This window comes from Theropithecus gelada, chromosome 5, assembly GCF_003255815.1.
Source record: "Theropithecus gelada isolate Dixy chromosome 5, Tgel_1.0, whole genome shotgun sequence".
Taxonomy (NCBI): domain Eukaryota; kingdom Metazoa; phylum Chordata; class Mammalia; order Primates; family Cercopithecidae; genus Theropithecus; species Theropithecus gelada.
In genome coordinates, this window is record NC_037672.1 from 35,743,609 (window position 1) to 35,764,372 (window position 20,764).

The following is a 20,764-nucleotide window of genomic DNA, read 5'->3' on the forward strand; positions in this document are numbered from 1 at the left end:
GTTAGACATGTTTTTTTACATTTTTTATAAACCAAGAAATAGATATCAACATTAAGCATTCATTACATTCTGAAGATCTAAATATGGTTCTAAGTAGAGTTCTAATTATGGCTAGAATTATGCATTGGTGAACTTTGAGTCATGATGGTGCTAGGTGACCTAGTCTCTTTCAATGTCATTGCAGGTCATCTGTGTGGGAAGAAGAGGGTATTAAAGTATATGTAGGGTAGATGGGGGCAAAAGGACAACTGAGTTACCAGAAGAGACCTTTACACCCTCTAAATTTAGAGTATGATTTTTAAGGCATAGACATTTTACATACAAGATGTCTGTTGTCATGCAGTCTGGAGTGATATTGTCATATTACCTGGCCAGTTGTTAAGGCTTTCTCTTCACATGTATGCATCAGGAATATAAATTACTGTGAATCTATATTTTGCCATTAAAATAAGCTTTTGTGTGAAATATCAACATAAATTTTAATTAGCAGTCTACAAGGAAACTGTAAGCAATTAATTTATAAAGTAAAAAAAAAAAAAAAAAAAGGAAAAGAACGTCAAACTCTAAAGACACCTTCCTGGTTTGAATGAACCAGTTTTGGTTTTTGCCCAAATTCACCTAGAATTCTCTCTCTCTCTCTCTCTCTCTTCTTTTTTTTTTCTTTTTCTTTTTCTTTTTTTTCTTTTTTCTGAGACGGAGTCTTGCTCTGTCGCCCAGGCTAGAGTGCGGTGGCGCCATCTCCGCTCACTGCAAGCTCTGCCTCCCGGGTTCACGCCATTCTCCTGCCTCAACCTCCCGAGTAGCTGGGACTACAGGCGCCCACCACCATGCCCAGCTAATTTTTAGTAGAGACGGGATTTCACCGTGTTAGCCAGGATGGTCTCGATATCCTGACCTCATGATCTGCCCACGTCGGCCTCCCCAAGTGCTGGGATTACAGGTGTGAGCCATCGCGCCCGGCCTTTCTTCCTTTCTTATCGTTTTTTTTTTTTTGAAATGGAGTCTCGCTCTGTCACCAGGCTGGAGTGCAGTGGCACAATCTCGGCTCACTGCAACCTCTGCCTCCTGGGTTCAAGCGATTCTCCTGCCTCAGCCTCCTGAGTAGCTGGGATTACAAGCACCTGTCACGGCACCCAGCTAATTTTTGTAGTTTTAGTAGAGACGGGATTTCACCGTGTTGGCCAAGATGGTCTCAATCTCTTGACCTCGTGATCTGCCTGCCTCGGCCTCCCAAAGTGCTGGGATTACAGGTGTGAGCCACCGCGCCAGGTCAGAATTCTAACTTTCTATCACAAAGCTATCAGTAACTGACTAGACGCCCTGGTTTAAGAGTGATGGTAACCTGTAGGTCACCATATTTTGTGCAAGAATTCCTCTTAATATTTTACTATTACGTTGATACTATAATAATAATTAGATAGCCATCATTTCTTGGGAATAAACTATATTCTAGGCACCGTGTAATAGCACTGTAGATTGGGTGGATTAGATAGCTAGATAGATAATTAAATGCTAGGGCTGCTATAACAACATACCACAAACTGAATGGTTTAAAGCAACAGAAATGTATTGTTGCACAGTTCTGGAAGCCAGAGACTAATCAAAATTCATTGGAATTGATTCATTCTGAAGGTTATGAGGGACATATCTATTCCAGGCCTCTCTCCTTGGCTTGTAGATGGCGGTCTTCTCCCTGTGGTTCTTCATTGTCTTTCCTGTATGAATGTCTGGGTTCAAATTTTTATTTTTATAAGAAGACGAGTTATATGGGAGTAGGGGCCCACTCTACTCCAGCATAACCTCATCTTAACCATTATATGTGTAAAAAACTTTCAAGCAGGCCGGGCACAATGGCTTATGCATGTAATCCCAGCACTTTGAGAGGCCAAGGTGGGCAGATCACGAGGTCAAGAGATCAAGACCATCCTGGCCAACATGGTGAAACCCCATCTCTACTAAAAATACAAAAATTAGCTGGGCGTGGTGGCACATGCTTGTAGTATCAGCTACTCAGGACGCTGAGGCAGGAGAATCACTTGAACATGGAAGATGGAGGTTGCCGTGAGCCGAGGTCATGCCACTGTACTCTAGCCTGGCAAAAGAGTAAGTTTTTATCTAGAAAAAGAGAAACCCAAAAAAACAAAAAAACTTTCAAGCAAGACCATATTCTGAAGTGAAGAAAGTTAGGACTTCAACATGTTAATTTTGGGGGGACACAATTAGCCTATAAAAGCTAGCTAGCTTGCTGGCTAGCAAACTAACTGGACAGGCAGATAGATAAAATATCATTTAATTCTCAACAAGCCAATGAGTTTTAAGGAGGCTAAAGAGCATATCCAGTGGCATGCAGCTACTCAGAGTAAATCAGGAGAAGCCTCATGTTTAGACCTTGTGCTATAATCCATTAATTCACTCAGAACATATTTAATGGGCATCTACAGATGCTGGGCGCATTGCTAGTCAAACTTCCTTCATTTTTCAATTTATGAAGGAAGAGACAGGGTAATTACATTTTCTATACATAAATTATTCATCTGTTACCCTTTCAGTCATTTAGCTGCTTTCTGTCCTTTGAACAAACAGGATACAGATTCTTCTTAAGAGGAAGTTTATCTCATTAGCGAAACTCAAACATGAAATATTTGTGATGACAAAGGCATTATCAAATTGGTATGTGAGCGTGAAAGATGAAGTATTGTTCCTGGAAGAGGCAGTAAAGTATGCTGTATCTGTAGAATGGAGACAAGCATAGAGCATAAGAAAATCCAGTAAGTTATGAGATGACAGTCCATGAATAGGGCATAATTACATCGGCTTTTATTAAGTCAGTAGGTAATGTGAGTGGAGTGTCACCCTCTTTTCTGAGACTGTCCCTTCAGACTCCAAAGCTGTTATGAAGCAGATTTGTTCTAGGTCCCCTTTAGGAAATATGCTCTCTGCCCTTGAATCAGGAATTGTGATCTCTCTGTAGATTAAATCATTGACTCAGTTTTGGATTAGCTTTCTCTGCTTTCTGCATAAAGCTTTCACTTCAGATAAAATGAATCTCAACAACATTTCCATCAAGCCTCCAACTCTGGAGTTGTCCTTAAATTTATTGGCAAATACTTTTGGAGTAATATCGTCAATGTATAAACATATGCCAATGTTTGCTTGAATTGTCAATATCTAGAGAGCAGAATCTTCTTATACAATGTGCTGGATGCAGTTGGTTCTACATTCAAATTCCCTTTGTTAGCCAAAGCTCCTAGCCCCCAGCGAGTAAGTTTTGGCTCACAGCTGCCCCCAACTTCTTTTCAAACAAGTGACCTCATGCAAAAGGAGCCCTACGCACACACACAGTGAAGACCTCAGTCCATGACTGACAGGTACAAGGATAAAAATGATCTCTCCCCTTGTTTCAAGATAGGACACACTATGTGGTACAAGTGCTCTGGACCTTAGCTGGGATGAGATCAAAGCTAGAACTGTTGGAAAGTACTTCCTGGCTTAACTTACTTCCTGACTTAACTTTCTTCTGCTCTATCCTTATGCTTCATTTCCCCTGCCCTAAGAGTAATTGAACAACAATCTCAGGCTCTGCTCCTAGATAATTACTTGGCTTATGATATGCTTTTATGAAATATTTATTGAACTAAAATTCAAAGCATAGTGATTATCAAAATTACTAGTCTTACCAAAAATCCACCTTAAAGAATAGGAGCATATATTTTTTATTGCTCTCCTAGGACTATTTTATAAATAATCTCATTCGCATTACTATTAACTATGCTTAATAACCTTGCCAGAGTTAATTGAAATAATTTGTCTAAATGTAGTGAAGTAATTTACATTAAAAAATAGAATTTAGTGTACTGTACATTGCCAGGGGGTATGAAGTTCAGTGTAGACTTAAGCATATATTTTCTGCTTTCTAAAGCATTTATTCTACAGTAAGTAGTCAATGGCCCTAATTTATAGTAAAATGGCTTGAATTGATTTTTATGTTAAAAATAATTAAATGATCAATCAAAACAACTTGAGAAAGATGAAGTGCAATTTGATTATGTGCAAACCTTATTTATTAACATTCAGCAAATGAAATAGAGCTCCATGTTATTACTGGGCTTTATTATGGAAAAAACAGAAGAATGACACATACTGAAATTTAGACATATTCATATCCTCAGTAATTTTTGATAAATAAATACTAAAGAACAGAAAATCTTGAAGAATCAACATTCATTTCTTTAACATAGCAGCCCATTATTTAATTATATTTCCAGATGAAAATTATTAGTACAATATCAGCACCAATCTTGAACAATTGCATTATATAAATCTATGCCAAGGACAAAAGTAGAGAAGTTAATGAATGTTCCTTCTTTCTCTGAACATTCTTTCCGTATTTAATCTGCATGTAACATTTAGCACTGGACTATGTATATTGCTATGTATATTCACTCTGGATGAATTAATAAGATAAGATTTTCCTTCAGCAGAGACTTAATCTTATGTCTCTTGGTAATTCATTGTCTTGATGTTCTTTTAGAAAGAAATTCCGATAAGTAACTGAGCAATCTAGTTCTAGACGCCTCAACTGCATGAACTTACATATTCTTATCTCTAAAATGGGCACAATGTCAGTCATATCTCTTCTGTATCCAGAATCAGCATGTGGATGATATAGGTAAAAACTCCCTGCACATTATAAACTGAAGGAAATACTATTTCTCATCACTGGCTCTTCTCCATTAACTTTATCAAATAACCTCTCTTTTTATCTGGAAGGAGATTGATGTTTTCGAGGATTCTCACTCCTTCTGTTGCCTACATGTTCCAAGCCAATCTTCCAAGACACAGTATTTCTTAAATAAGCATGTGCTTTTTGGAGCCAATATATAATTTACAACATGATGCCTAAATCAAGATAATTTCTGCATTTTAACACCAAGAAGAAAAAAGTGTAGGTAGTCAATCTCAAAACTCTGTTACCTCTGCAGTTACCCAGATGTTGACATCCTTAGAATATGTTTGTCTGGGAGACTTTCTCAACTAATTCACCAAAAGGCAAGAGTCATTGTATACCCTCTAAGGCTTCATTGCCAGAAAAGCAACCTACAGTTGTATAATTTCAATCTTAAGCACTCTATTGTATAAAGCTACACTTAGGAACACCGAAGTGAATATTACAATGGATTTCTTCCTTTAGATCAAGTCAAAAGGAATAAGGTGTGACTATAATATGAAGCTTACCTACTAAACATAACAGAATTTATACACCTAAGTCAACATCATTCTACATACTAAAGTTTGTGACAGTATTTTCATAATTATACAAGCCTATACCCTTAATATTATTATTAATATTTTACCTCTTATTCCAAACATAACTTCAATGATGGTAAGATTTGCTCAAACCATTTTTAAAACTCACCCATTAGAATTGCCTTTTTAAAAAGGACCACTTTATTATATGAGATACATTTTTTAAAGTACATAAAATGTTTGTGTTTAGCTTAATAATTGAAGAGCAATGTCCACGTAACACAATTCCATGACCTTCCATATTTTTATTCATCAAATCTTCATAATATAATCAAGACTGAGAAATAGGATATTACAAATCCCTCCCAAGATCTCATATGCTTGTCTCAAATTTCAACATTCTCCCAGCTCTGAAGAATCAGTCATCCTCCAAAATTGTGTAATAATTGATTACTCACTTTTAAATAAATAGTTTTACAATTTATGCATTAATTCCGAAGAAATAGCATTCCTTTTTAAACCTGTAAATGGATCACATTTGGTTTGTTCTCAGTATTTAGCTACCACAAGTAATATTTTTATAAATATTTTTGTTTATGTATCCTGGTATACATATGCCAGAGTTTCTTTAGAGTAAATATATATGATATATATATGTATGAATTATATGTAGAAGTATATCTACTAAATATATATTTAATTCAATATATATGAAACATAATTGCTGGTACTATAGAAAATGTATTTCTTCAATTTTACTAGACAATGACAAACTGGCTTCCAAATTGGTTATTTCAATGCACAATGCAATTCCCACATTGCTTCACATCCTCATCAACATTTGCAATTATTAGATATTTCATTGTTGCCAATCTGGTGCGTATGGAATGGCATCTTTTTGTGTGTTCAATTTACACAAGCCCAAGACTCTCTTAAAATATGCAATTGAATACGGAGATATTTCCTTTAATTTATGAAAAATTTCTGCCCAAGCATGTCTCAGAGAAAGTGCAGAAGAAAAATGACAATAACAAAAGAAAATCTTTACAGAAACTAGAAAAGAAAAGCAGTAACATCAACGACACTGATATCAGGTCTCTCTACAGAAGCAATAAAAGCCAGAAGAAAATGGAATAATATAAAAAGAAATGAAAGAAATAAGTGTCTTTCCAGAATTCAATACTCAGCAAAAGCATATTTCAAAATAAGCATGAAATAAAAATATTTTCAGATACACAAAAAAGCTGTATTTGTAGAACCTCACAAAAGTTAGTTACAAGATTATATTGTAGAAAAAGGAGGAAATAATCTTCCCTGAAGTGTTGAGATACAAGAAAGAATGAACAACACATAAAGTGTTAAAATTGGGGAAAATATAAGTTTATAGTGACTAAACTAAATGATAAAACACTATATTTAGTGAGGGCTCTGAGTTAGCTTTCTTCCACATGCCTCACTAACAACCAAAAATTTATAAAAAGCTCAACTTGATATACACTGCTAAGAGAGTGAATTTTAAAATTCAGTATATGGTACTGTTTTCAGTGAAAGATTGATTTGCACAATGAAATGCTGCTGTTATAAGTAATATATTTTCTAAACTTGACTTTCAAATTTTATTTTACTGATATACAACTGATATTTGATTTTATATCTCACAATTCTGTTAAATTTACCTTCATTTCTTATTATCTATTTAGTAATTCTAATCATTTATAATTTTTATGGGATAGTGTTCGTATTACCTGTAAGTAAAAATATTTTTCCTTTACTATATTTTAACGTTTTCTTTCTTTTTCTTGCCTTATTGATCTGGCTAGGACCTCTAATATTGTCAAACTAAAATGTTGATAGCAGGCATTGTCATCTCATTTCCCATCTCAGAAAAATTTCTATCAATATTTACCATTAAGTATTTTCTTACCTAGAGGCTTGTGTAGATGACGTTTAACGGAAAGTTCCCTTCTTTTTCTGGTTTGTTAAGGATTTTTTATTACAAATTAATGTTGAATTTTATCAAATGTTTAAATTCCATCCATTAAAAATTATTCAAAGATTGCTCTTTTCTTATTCTGTTATAATGGTAAGTTACTTTGATTTTCAAAATTGTTTTTTACAAACCTTGTCTTTCTTGTCCAAACTCAATTTGATTATGATGTATTGATTAGTATTGCTAAGATAAGCTTGCTAATACTTATCTTAGGATTCTTATTATTCTCAGTGATCATGAATAAAATTTACCTGAATTTTTCTTTTCTTAAAGGTCCAAGTTAGCATTAAGGCAATGATGATCTCATACAACAATCTGGGAATGTTTCCTCTTTTCTCCTTCTAATGAATTCATGTAAGATTGGTATTATTTCTTCCTTAAGCGTGTTAAGGAAGTGTTTTCTTTTGGGAAAATGTTTCCTTGTTTTGTTTCTGCGAGGTTTTAATTCTCATTTCTTTTATCAGTTTTATAATTATGTTTCTTAATTTATTCTTATATTAATTTTATAAATTCTCAAAATTTGGCCATTTCATCAATTTTTAAAATATTTTTTGGGTGCGACATTGTTAAGAATATCACCTGATGATCACTTTGTGGTCTCAATGTTGTCTTCTTTTATATTTCTAATATTAGCTATCTGTGCTTTTCTCCTTATCTCTTGAACAGTTTTTATAAGGTTAAGCAATTTTATTTGTGCAGAACAAAATTCTGACTTTGTTTACTTTCTCTACTGTAATGTTTTCCCTATATCAACAATTTCTGCTCTTATATTTTTGTTTCTTTCTACATTCATGGAGTTATTTTGTTCTTGTGTTTCTGCTTAAGATACTTAGAACATTAATTTCAACCTTTTGTCTCTTCAAACACATACATTTAATACAATAATCTTCCCTCGAAGCAGAGTTTTAATCTGCTTCAAATTGTTTTCCAATTCCCATTGTTATAATTTATTTGATCCATGGGTTACTTATTTTTTATTTTTGACTTTTTTATTTTTGACTTATTTATTTTTCACTTTTAGGTTCGGGGACCAAGTGCAGGTTTTTTTATATAGATAAACTTGTGTCATGGGAGTTTGATTTATAAATTATTTTATCACCCAGGTTTTAAGCCTAATAGCTGTAAGTTGTTTTTCTTAGTGCTCTCCCTCCTCCCACCCTCCACCTTCTGAAACATCCAGGGTATATGGTTTTCCTCTATGTTTCTATGTGTTCTCAACATTTAGCTCCCACTTATAAGTGAGAACATGTGGTATTTGGTTTTCTGTTCCTGAGTTAGTTTGCTGAAGATAATGGCCTCCAGCTCCATTCATGTCCCTGCAAAGGACATGACCTCCTTCCTTTTTATAGCTGCATAGTATTCCATGGTGTATATGTACCACGTTTTCTTTATCCAGTCTATCATGGATGAGGTTTTAGGTCGACTCTATATCTTCGCTCTTGTGAATAGGTCTGCAGTGAGCATACGTGAGCATATGTTTTTATAATAGAATGATTTATATTCCTTTGGGTATATACCCAGTAATGGGATTGCTGGGTTGAATAATATTTCTGTCTTTAGGTCTTTTTCTGTTTTCCACCATGGCTAAACTAATTTACACTCCCATAAAGAGGGTATAAGCATTCCTTTTTCTCCACAACCTCACCAGTATTTGTTATTTTTTGACTTTTTAGTAATAGCCATTCTGACTGATGTTAGATGATATCCCATTGTGGTTTTGATTTGCATTTCTGTAATAAGTAGTGATGTCAAGTTTTTTTTCATATGATTGTTGGCCTCATGTATGTCTTCTTTTGAAGAGTATCTGTTCATGTCCTTTGCTATTCTTTTCTTGAAATTTGTTTAAGTTCTTTATAGATGCTGGATATTAGACCTTTGTCAGATGCATAGTTTGCAAAAGTTTTCTTCATTCTGTAGATTGTCTGCTTACTCTGTTGATAGTTTCATTTGCTGTGCAGAAGCTCTTTAGTTTAATTAGATTCCATCTGTCAATTTTTGCTTTTGTTGCAACTACATTTGGCATCGTCATCATGAAATCTTTGCCCATGCTGATGTCATGAATGGTATTGTTTAGATTGTCTTCTAGTTTTTATAGTTGTAGGCTTTACATTTAAGTTTTTAATCCATCTTGAGTTAATATTTGTATATGGTGAAAGGAAGAATTCCAGTTTCAATTTTCCGTATATGTCTAGCCAGTTATCTCAGTACTATTTATTGAATAGGGAATCCTGTCCCCATTGCTTGTTTTTGTCAGGTTTGTCAAAGATCAGATAGTTGTAGGTATGCAGTCTTATTTCTGAGTCTCTATTCTGTTTCATTGGTCTATGTTTCTGTTCTTCTACCACTACCATGCTGTTTTGGTGACCATAGACCTGTGGTATAGTTTGAAGTCAGGTAGCGTGATGTCTCTAGCTTTGTTCTTTTTATTTACTATCGCTTTGGCTATTTGGGCCAAGTTTTCTCCAGTTCTTTGAAGAATGTCAGTGGTAGTTTAATGGGAATAGCGTTGAATCTATAAATTGCTTTGGGCAGTATGGCCATTTTAATGATATTGATTCTTCCTCTCCATGAACAAATCCATGGGTTGTTTAAAAGTTTATTGCTTAATTTCAACATAGTTAGGTAGTCTTTAGGTAACTTTATTTTGTTTAATTTTAGCTTAGTTCAGCTATGTCAGAGGATATACTCTATATGATTTTATTCTTTCAGTACTTTGGGAGAATTGTTTTATGGCTTAACATATAGTTAATCTTGGTAATGTTACACGTGCACTTGAAAATGGTGTATATTTTGTCATTTGAGGGAACAGTCAAGTTTGTTAATGATGTAATTCATATGTTCTATGTTTGACTAACTTTTTTGTCTGTTTGTCCTATTCTTTATTGAGAGAGATAGATTTTAAAATCTCCATTAGAGCATTTATCTATTTATTTTTATACATTGTAAAGGTTTAAGGATCTGCTATTAAGAGCACAGTTTGTTCAACTTATTTTCTTTCATCATCACACTTTAAACCTGTCTTTATATTTTTCTAAGTAGCATAAACATGGATTTTATTTTTTATAAAGTCTGCCAATACCTGTATTTTAATTGATGCATTTTATCTATTTATGTTAATATAATTGATTCGATTTTGAGTTTACACATATTATTCTACACTCTATTTTTCATTTATTTCTCTTCTGTTCTTTTTCTCTTTTTGTAAATATTTTTAGATTAATTGATTATTTTTTAGTATTACATTTTCCCCTTTATTTCTGGTACATTTCTACCAAAAAATCCTGCTTATATTTTGATAGATATTGAATTTGGTTTATAGAGAAGGAGAGATGGAGAAGTCAATAAGAGCAAACATAGTATTTTCAAATATATTGACCCCTAAACCACAAACACAAAATGTCTTTTACTTAACCTTTAATTTCTCTCAACAATATTTTATAGTTTTAGTGAACAAGTTTTACACTTTTTTAATAAATTTATTGCTATGCATTTTATACTGTTGTGATGGGGTAATTTTCTTTATTTCATTTAAAAATTGTCCATTGCTGGTAGAAGAAAATAATTAATTTTTGTACATAAATTTTTATCTTATGATTTGGACAAATTTATTGGTTCTAGTAATTTTCTGTAGATATCATTGAATTTTCTAGATAGGGAATCATGTCTCCTCTAGATAAAGATAGTTTTACTTCTTTCTTTAAACATGGATATTTGTAATTTTTCTTTGCTTCCTTCCTTTTTTCCGTATACATTACGATGTTGAACAGAAGTGGCCGTAATGGACATACTTGCCTTGTTCCCTTTCTTGGAGAGGGATGGGGCGATGGTTATTTTTTCACTATTAAGAATGCTGATAGCTGTGTTGGTTTGGTTTGGTTTGGTTTGTAGATGCCCATAATCAGGTTGAAGAAGTTTCCTTGTATTACTAGTTTGTTGAGAGGTTTTATTATGAATGAGTGCTGGGTATTGTCAAAAGCTTGTTCAACTTCTCTTGAGGTATCATGTGATTTTTGTCCTTATTCTGTTAATATGGTCTATTTTATTAATTAATTTTAGGTCAAACAAGTTTTGCATTCAGGGATAAATTCCGGTGTTGAATTCTCTTTATATGTTGCTGGATTTGATTTGCTAATATTTTGTTAAGGATATTTGAATATTCATAATGAATATCAGTCTATATGTGTCTCTTTTTTTTTTAATGTCTTTGTCCAGCTTTGTTACCAGCCTATTCCTGGCCTTATAGAATGAAGTAAGAAATGTTTTCTTCTTCTATATGTTTTAAGAGATTGTACAAGATTGGTATTATTTCTTTCAGTATTTCATAGAATTTAACATACACGAAAGATGAGCCTTAGGCTTTCTTTGTAGGAAGAATTTTAATCTCAATTTTTTTTCTTGTTGTAAGTCTATTCAGAATTTCAATTTTTTCTATAGAGTCAATTTTGGCAATTGGCATCATAATAAAGAAGTTGTTCAATTTTATCTAAGATGTCTAATTTGTTGACAAAATTATATATATTATTAAAATTATTTTAATTGCTATACAGATTGTAGTAATGTCTCTCTTTTAATTTTCTTTTTATTAATTTTTTGCTTCTTTCTTCTTTTACTTGGTTAGAATAAGTGACAGTTTGTCAATTTTCTTGATCTTTTCAAAGTTTCATTGACTGTATTCTGCTTCATTAATTTTCATCTCTAATCATTAATATTTCCTTCCTCTTTTTAAAAAATAATTTCAATTTATATACTATATTTAGGGATTACATGTGCAGATTTGTTACATTAGTTTATTGCTCAGTGTGCTGAGGTTTGTGGTACAAATGACCCCTTCACACAGGTAGTGAGCATAGTACCTAATAGGTACTTTTTCAGCCCCGACCCCCCCTGCCTCTTTCCCCTCTCTAGTGTCTATCATTCCCATGTTTATATCCATGTGTACTCAATATATAGCTTCCATTTATAAGTGAGAGCATGCAGTATTTGGTTTTCTATTCCTGCATTAATTTGATTATACTTCCTCTTGATTACTTTGCAGTTTCTTTGTTTTCTAGTTTCCAAAAGTAAAAACTTAGATTATTGATTTGAGACTTTTCTTTTTTTACTTTACAGGTCTTGAAAGCTATTAACATATATTGCAATAAAAATTTCCCTCTGAGTGCTGATTTAGCTACATCTATAAATTTTGGTATTCTGTGCTTTATTTTCACTGTGATTATATTACCTTCTAAATTTTCTTAAACTTTCTTATTTGACATACCTATTAATATTTCTTAAAGTATATTTGTTAGATGTTAAAATAGCAACTTCAGTTTCTATTCAACTTCTCTTTTGGTTACTATTTGCATGGTACATTTTTGCATTCTTTTAATATCAATATATTTATGTGTTTGAATTTAGAAAGTCTATCTTGTAAATATTATACATTGGCTTTTGCTTTTGTATTCATTTTGACAATCTCTGTCATTTTATTGAGGTGTTTAGAACTTTCACATTTAATGTAATTATTTATATGGTTAGCTTTACATTTGCCATTTGACTATATGTTTTCTATGTTTCTGTCTTTTTTATTCCCCTTTTTTATTATATTATTTTATGTTAAATAAATACATTCTAAAACATCTATAAAATAGAAAAATATGATTCATTTTTCACTGTGTTTTGAAAAATAAATGTAAGTATATGGCTAAAAATTTATAGTATTATTTTGAATCAGGTCTAGTTGACCTATCTAATTACTTTGGGGGTTGGTTTTTTTCTCAGTGTTTTAAGAAGAAAACTTAGATTATTAATCAGAAAATTTTCTTTTTTCTGATATAGGTGTTGAAAGATGTTAAAAATTATGTTATAAAGTGTATATCATCTGTATAAATTTATATCATTATGAAATGTTCTATATGTTCCAACAGTTACATCTTCCTGTATGCCTGTAAAAAAATGCCATTCTTAGTAAAAAAAAAGCAAAGCTAGAGGCATTATATTACCTGATTTCAAAATATACTACAAATTATAAACCAAAACAGCGTAATATTGATAATAAAGCTGACACATAGACCAATGAAACAGGACAGAGAACCCAGAAATAAATTCACATATTTATACAGAATTTATTTTTTACAAATACACCAAGACATACATTGGAGAAAGCACATTTCTTTGTTAAATGATGATGGGAATACTGGATATCTATATGCAGGAGAATAAAACTAGATCCTTATCTCTCACCCTATACAAAAATCAACTAAAAATGGATTAAAGACTTAAATCTAAGACACATAACTGTAAAGTTACTAGAAGAAAACATAGTAGATACAATTTAGCATATTTGTCTGCACAAGAACTTTATGGTTAGAACTTCAAAAGCATTGGCAATAAAACCAAATATAGATAAATATTAATCTAAAAAGCTTCTGCACAGGGAGGGAAACAATCAACAGAGTGAAGACAGAACCTGTAGAATGAGAGAAAATATTTGGAATCTGTTCATCTGACAAGGCACTAATATTCAGGATATACAAGGAATTCAAACAACTCAATAGCAAACAAACAAACAAACAATCTTACCAAGAAGAGGGCAAAGGATCTGAAGAGATTTCTCAAAAGAAGACAAACAATGACTGACAGGTATATGAATAAATGTTCAATATCACTTATCATCAGGGAAAAGCAAATCAAACCACGATGAAATGTTATCTCACTCCAGTTAGATGGTTACCATCAAAAAGACAGAAAAAAAAAATGACAAATGTTGGTGAGGATGCAGAGAAAGGGTAACTCTTGCCCAATGTTCATGGAAATGTAAATTGGTATAGCCACATGGCAAAGAGTGTTGTGGTTTCTCAAAAAACTAAAAAGAGAGAAAAGGAAGAGCAAGTTGGCAACAGAAGACCCCATTTATTGTGCCCCCTTCACAGGAACATCAAATTTAACCACTGGCTACACACACAAAAAAAATCACCTTCTTAAGAAACAAAAATCAAGTGAGCACTCACAGTACCTGGTGTTAATTTCATATCACTGAAAAAGGCACTGAAGAGGGTAAAAAAAACTGTCTTGTATTGCCAATATCACCCCTCCCTGAGCCCAACCATACTGTGGCCACATGGTACAGAGAAATCTATGCAACTGGAATAAGGAAAGTGCAGCAAATAGACTTCTATTAAAATCAGTGCTGCCCTGTCACAGTGGAAGGCAAAATCAGACTGAACTCAGCTGATGCTTGCCCATGAAGGGAACATTCAGACCAGCCCTAGCCATAGGGGAATCATCCATTCCAGTGATTGAAACTTGAGTTCGGGCAGGTCTCACCATCACAGGCTGAAGTGCTCTGTGGCATTAAATAAACTTAAAAGGCAATCTAGGCCACAGGCACTGCAAGTCCTAGTACTAAGCTGTGCTCAGAGCCAGTAGACTTGGGGTGCACATGGCTTACTAGACACCAGCCACAGCAGCTAAAGAAGTGTTTGTGCCATTTCTACCCCAACCCCAAGCAGCACAACTCTCAGCTCTAAAAGACACCCTTTGCTTTCACTTGAAGAAAGGAGAGGGAAGAGTAAAGAGGATTTTTGTCTTGCATCTTGGATATCATCTCAACCACAGTACAATAGGGCACTGGATAGAGTTGTGAGGCCCGCATTATAGGACCTAGCTCCTGGACAACATATATAGACACACACTGGGTCAGAAGCAACCTGCTTCCTTGAAAGGAAGGGCCAAGTCTTGGCAGAATCCTTCAACTGCTGACTAAAGAGCCCTTGGACTCTGAATAACCAGCAGCAATACTCAGGTAGTACACTATGGGCCTTGGATGAGACTCTTAGATGTGCTGGGTTTAGGTGGTGGCTACAGTTAGAGACTCCTTCTGCTTGAGAAAAACAGAGAAAAATGTAAAGGGAACTTCGTCTTGCAGCTTAGGTACCATCTCGGTGACAGTGGAGTAGAACACCAAGCGGGTTCTTCTATTCAAGGCCCTGGCAATTGGATGGCATTTCTGGACCTGCCCTGGTCCAGAAGGGAGCCCACTGTCCTAATGCATGAGTCCTAGGCCTGCTAGCATCCACCACGGGCTGACTGAAGAGATCTTGGGTATTAAGTGTATATTGGAAGTAGCCTAGCAAAACTCCCTGTGGGCCTGTGGTAGTGGTGGCCACAGAGTATGGCTCCTCTGCCTGTGGAAAAGGAGAGGAACAGTGAAAAGGACGTATCTTGTGATTTGAGGATCAGATCAGCCATAGTAGAATAGAACTCCAGGTAGCCTTCTAAGGTTTTTTATTCTAGTCCCTAACTTCAGAACGGCATCTGTGGACTCACCCAGGGCCTAGGGAACTCATCAATCTCAAGGGAAGGACAAACGCCTGGATAGCTTTGTTACTAGCTAATTGTAGAGCCCTAAGACATTGAGCAAACATATGCAGTAGCCAGGTAGTGGTTGCAGTGAGCCTTGGATGATACCCAATGCTGTGCTGGCTTCAGGCCTGACCCAGCACAGTCACAGTGGTGGTGGCCACAAGGGTGCTTGTTTCACCCACCTCCAACCCCAAACATCTCAATGCAGAGAGAAACTCTATTTGTTTGAGAGAAAGTAGGAGAAGAAAACAAGAGTCTTTGCCTGGTAACCCAGAGAATTCTTCTAGTTCTTATCCAAGATCACCAAAGTGATACCTCAACAAATCTGCAACAACCATAGCATTAGTGGGTTTGGGGTGCACTCTAATGCAGATATGGATTAGATCATAACACCCAAATCCTTTTGAATACCTGGAAAGCCATCTCAAGAAGGATGGGCATAAACACAGAATGAAAAATCTAAAATGAATACCTAACTCTTCAATGCCCAAACCAATGAACAGCCACAAGTATCAAGACCATCCAGTAAAGCGTAATGTCACAAAATGAACTCAATAAGTCACCATGGACCAATCCTGAAGAGACAGAGATATATGCCCTTTCATAAAGAGAATTCAAAATAGTTGTGTTGACGAAACTCAAATAAATTCAAAATAACACAGAGAAGGAATTCAGAATTCTATCAGATGTATTTAACAAGGAGATTGAAATAATTAAAAAGGATCAAGCAGAAATTCTGGAGTTAAAGAATGCAATTGACATACCGGCGAATACATCAGTCTTTTAGTAGCAGGATTAATGAAACAGAGGAAGGGATTAGTGAGCTCGAAGACAGACTATTTGAAAATATAATTATAGGAGACAAAAAAAAAAAGAAACAAAAAAGAATAAAGCATGCCTACAAGATCTAGAAAATAGCCTCAAAAGGACAAATGTAAGAATTATTGTCTTAAAGAGGAGGCAGAGAAAGAGATAGGGGTACTAAGTTTATTCAAAGGGATATCAGAGAACTTCCCAAACCTACAGAAAGATATCAATAGCCAAGAAAAAGTAGGTTATAGAATACTCAACAGATTTAACCTAAAGAAGATTACCTCAAGGCATTTAATAATCAAACTTCCACAGGTCAAAGATAAAGAAAGAATTCTAAGACTAGCAAGACAGAAGAAACAAATAACATAAAATGGAGCTCCAATATGTCTGTCTTGCAGCAGACTTTTCAATGGAAACCTTATAGGCCAAGAGTGTATGACATGACATATTTAAAATGCTGAATGAAAAAACGCTTACCATATAGCATTATATCCAGCAAAAATATCTTTCAAACATAAAGGAGATATAAAAATTTCCCTAGACAAACAAAAGCTGAGGGATTTAATAAACACCAGACCTGCCCTACAAGAAATGCTAAAGGAAGTACTTCAATCAAAAAAAAAAAAAAAAAAAAAAGACATTAATGGGCAATAAGGCATCATCTGAAGGTACAAAATTCACTGGCAATAGTATTGTATTAGTCAGCATTCTCTTCTATATATGAAAGTTATTCAATATTAACTTACACGATCACAAGGTCCCAAAATAGGCTGTCTGCAAGCTAAGGAGCAAGGAGAGCCAGTCCAAGTCCCAAAACTGAAGAACTTGGAGTCCCATGTTTCAGGGCAGGAAGCATCCAGCACAGGAGAAAAATGTAGGCGGGGAGGCTAGTCCCATCTCTCTTTCACGTTTTTCTGCCTGCTTTTTATTTGCTGGCAGCTGATTAGATTGTGTCCACCAGATTAACGGTGGACCTATCTTTCCCAGCCCACTGACTCAAATGTTAGTCTGTTTTGGCAACACCTTCACAGACACACCCAGGATCAATATATTGTATCCTTCAATCCAACCAAGTTGACACTTAGTATTAACCATCACAGTATATATGCAGAAAAACAGAGAATATTATAAGACTGCAACTGTGGTATGTAAACTGTGGTATGTGGTACTCTGATCTTAAGTAGAAATACTAAAAAAATGAAGCAATCAAAAATAACTGTAGCAACTTTTCAAGACCTAGATAGTACAATAAGGTAAAAATGGAAACAACAAAATTTTAAAAGTGGGGGACAAAGTTACGGCATAAGTTTTTGTTAGGTTTCTTTTTGCTCGTTTGTCTATGCAAGCAGTGTTGTTAACAGCTTAAAAGAATAGGTTATAATATGGTATTTGCAAGCCTGATGGCAACCTAAAAATTAAAAATCATGCAACAGACACACAAAATTAAAAGCAAGAAATGAAGTCATACCATTAAAGAAAATTACCTTCACTAAAATAAGACTGGAAGTAAGTAAAGAAGTAAAAGAAGACCACAAAACAACCAGGTAAAAAATGATAAAATGGTAAGAGTAAGTCCTTGTTCATCAATAATAGCATTGGATATAAATGAACTAAACTCCAATAAAAAAATATCGAGTGACTGAATGGATGGTACAAAAAAATCCCATGATCTTTTGCCTTCAAGAAACACACCCTATAAAGACACACATAGACTGAAAATAAAGGGATGGAAAAAGATATTCTATTTCAATGAAAATCAAAAAAGAACAGGAGTTCTGACAAAATATATTTTAAGACAAGAACTATAAGAGAAAATATCGTTATATAACATAAAGGAGTCAATTCAACAAGAGGATATAACAATTGTAATAATATTTGCCCAACACGAGCTCCCAGATATATAAATATTTAAGCTAAGGAAAGAGATAGGTCCCAATACAATAATTTTGCCATTGCAAACAATGGCAAAAACAGCAATTACTTTCGCACCAACCTAATAAATGCATCTACATTGGAAAGGAAGAAGTCAAATTGTCCTTGTTTGCAAATGATATAATATTATATTTGGAAAAACCTAAAGACTCCATCAAAAAACTATTAGAACAGATAAAGTTAGTGAAGTTCAGGACACAAAATTAACACACAAAAGTCAGCAGTATTTCTACAAGCCAACAGTGATCTTTCTGAAACAAAAATTAAGAGTGTAATTCCATTTTTAATAGCTACAAATAAATTTAAGTACCTAGGAATTAAGAAAGAAAGATGTGAAAGATCTCTGCAATGAAAACTATAAAACACTAATGAAAGAAATGGAATAGGTCATAGTAAAATGGATATTCCATGTTCATGGATATTATTATTTTTATTATTTTTATTTTATTTTTTATTTTGAGGGGTTTTTTTGTTATTATTATTATTATACCTTAAATTCTAGGGTACATGTGCACAACGTGTAGGTTTGATACATAGGTATACATGTGCCATGCTGGTTTGCTGCACCCATCAACTCATTATTTACATTAGGTATTTCTCCTAATGCTATCCCTCCTCCTTCAATTTATAAGTGAAAACATGTGGTGTTTGGTTTTCTGTCCTTGTGATAGTTTGCTGAGAATGATGATTTCCAGCTTCATCTATGTCCCCACAAAGGACAGGAACTCATCCTTTTTCATGGCTGCATAGTATTCCATGGTGTATATGTGCCACATTTTCTTAATCCAGTCTATCATTGATGGACATTTGGATTGGTTCCAAGTCTCTGCTATTGTGAATAGTGCCACAATAAACATACATGTGCATGTGTCTTTATACTAACATGATTTATAATCCTTTGGGTATATACCCAGTAATGGGATTGCTGGGTCAAATGGTAATTCTAGTTCTAGATCCTTGAGGAATCATCACACTGTCTTCTACAATGGTTGAACTAATTTACACTCCCACCAACAGTGTAAAAGCATTCCTATTTCTCCACATCCACTCCAGCATCTGTTGTTTCCTCACTTTTTAATGATTGTCATTCTAACTGGTGTGAGATGGTATCTCATTGTGGTTTTGATTTTCATTTCTCTGATGATCAGTGATGATGAACATTTTTTCATGTGTCTGTTGGTTGCATAGATGTCTTCTTTTGAGAAGTGTCTGTTCATATATTTTGCCCACTTTTCGATAGGGTTGTTCATTTTTTTCTTGTAAAGTTGTTTGAGTTCTCTGTAGATTCTGGATATTAGTCCTTTGTCAGATGGGTAGATTGCAAAAACTTTCTTCCATTCTGTAGATTGCCTGTTCACTCTGATGGTAGTTTCTTTTGTTGTGCGGAAGCTATTTAGTTTAATTAGATCCTATTTGTCTATTTTGGCTTTTGTTGCCATTGCTTTTGGTGTTTTAGACATGAAGTCCTTGCTCATGTCTATGTCCTGAATGGTATTGCCTAAGTTTTCTTCTAGGGTTTTTATGATTTTAGGTCTAACATTTAAATCTTTAATCCATTTAAGTTAATTTTTGTAAAAGGTGTAAGGAATGGATCCAGTTTCATCTTTCTACATATGGCTAGCCAGTTTTCTCAGCACCATTTACTAAATAGGGAATCCTTTCCCCATTTCTTGTTTTTGTCAGGTTAGTCAAAAATCAGATGGTTTTAGATGTGTGGTGTTATTTCTGAGGCCTCTGTTCTGTTTCATTGGTCTATCTCTCTGTTTTGATACCAGTACCCTCCTGTTTTGGTACTGTAGCCTTATAGTATATCTTGAAGTCAAGTAACATGATGCCTCCAGCTTTGTTCCTTTTGCTTAGGATTGTCTTGGCAATGTGGGCTCTTTTTTGGTTCAAAATGAACTTTAAAGAAGTTTTTTTCTAATTCTGTGAAGAAAGTCATTGGTAGCGTGATAGGGATGGCACTGAACCTATAAATTACTTTGGGCAGTATGGCCATTTGCATGATATTGATTCTTCCTATCCATGAGTGTGGAATATTCTTCCATTTGTTTGTGTCCTCTTTTATTTTGTTGAGCAGTGGTTTGTAGTTTTCCTTGAAGATGTCCTTCACATCCCTTGTAAGTTGGCTTCCTAAGTATTTTCTCTTGGTAGCAATTGTGAATGGGAGTTCACTCATGATTAGGCTCTCTGTTTTTCTGTTAATGGTGTAGAGGAATGCTTGTGATTTTTGCACATTGATTTTGTATCCTGCGACCTTGCTGACGTTGCTTATCAGCTTAAGATTTGGGACTGCGATGATGGGGTTTTCTAAATATAGAATCATGTCATCTGCAAATAGGGACAATTCGACTTCCTCATTTCCTAATTGAATACCCTTTATTTCTTTCTCTTGCCTGATTGATCTGGCCAGAAATTCGAACACTATGTTGAATAGGA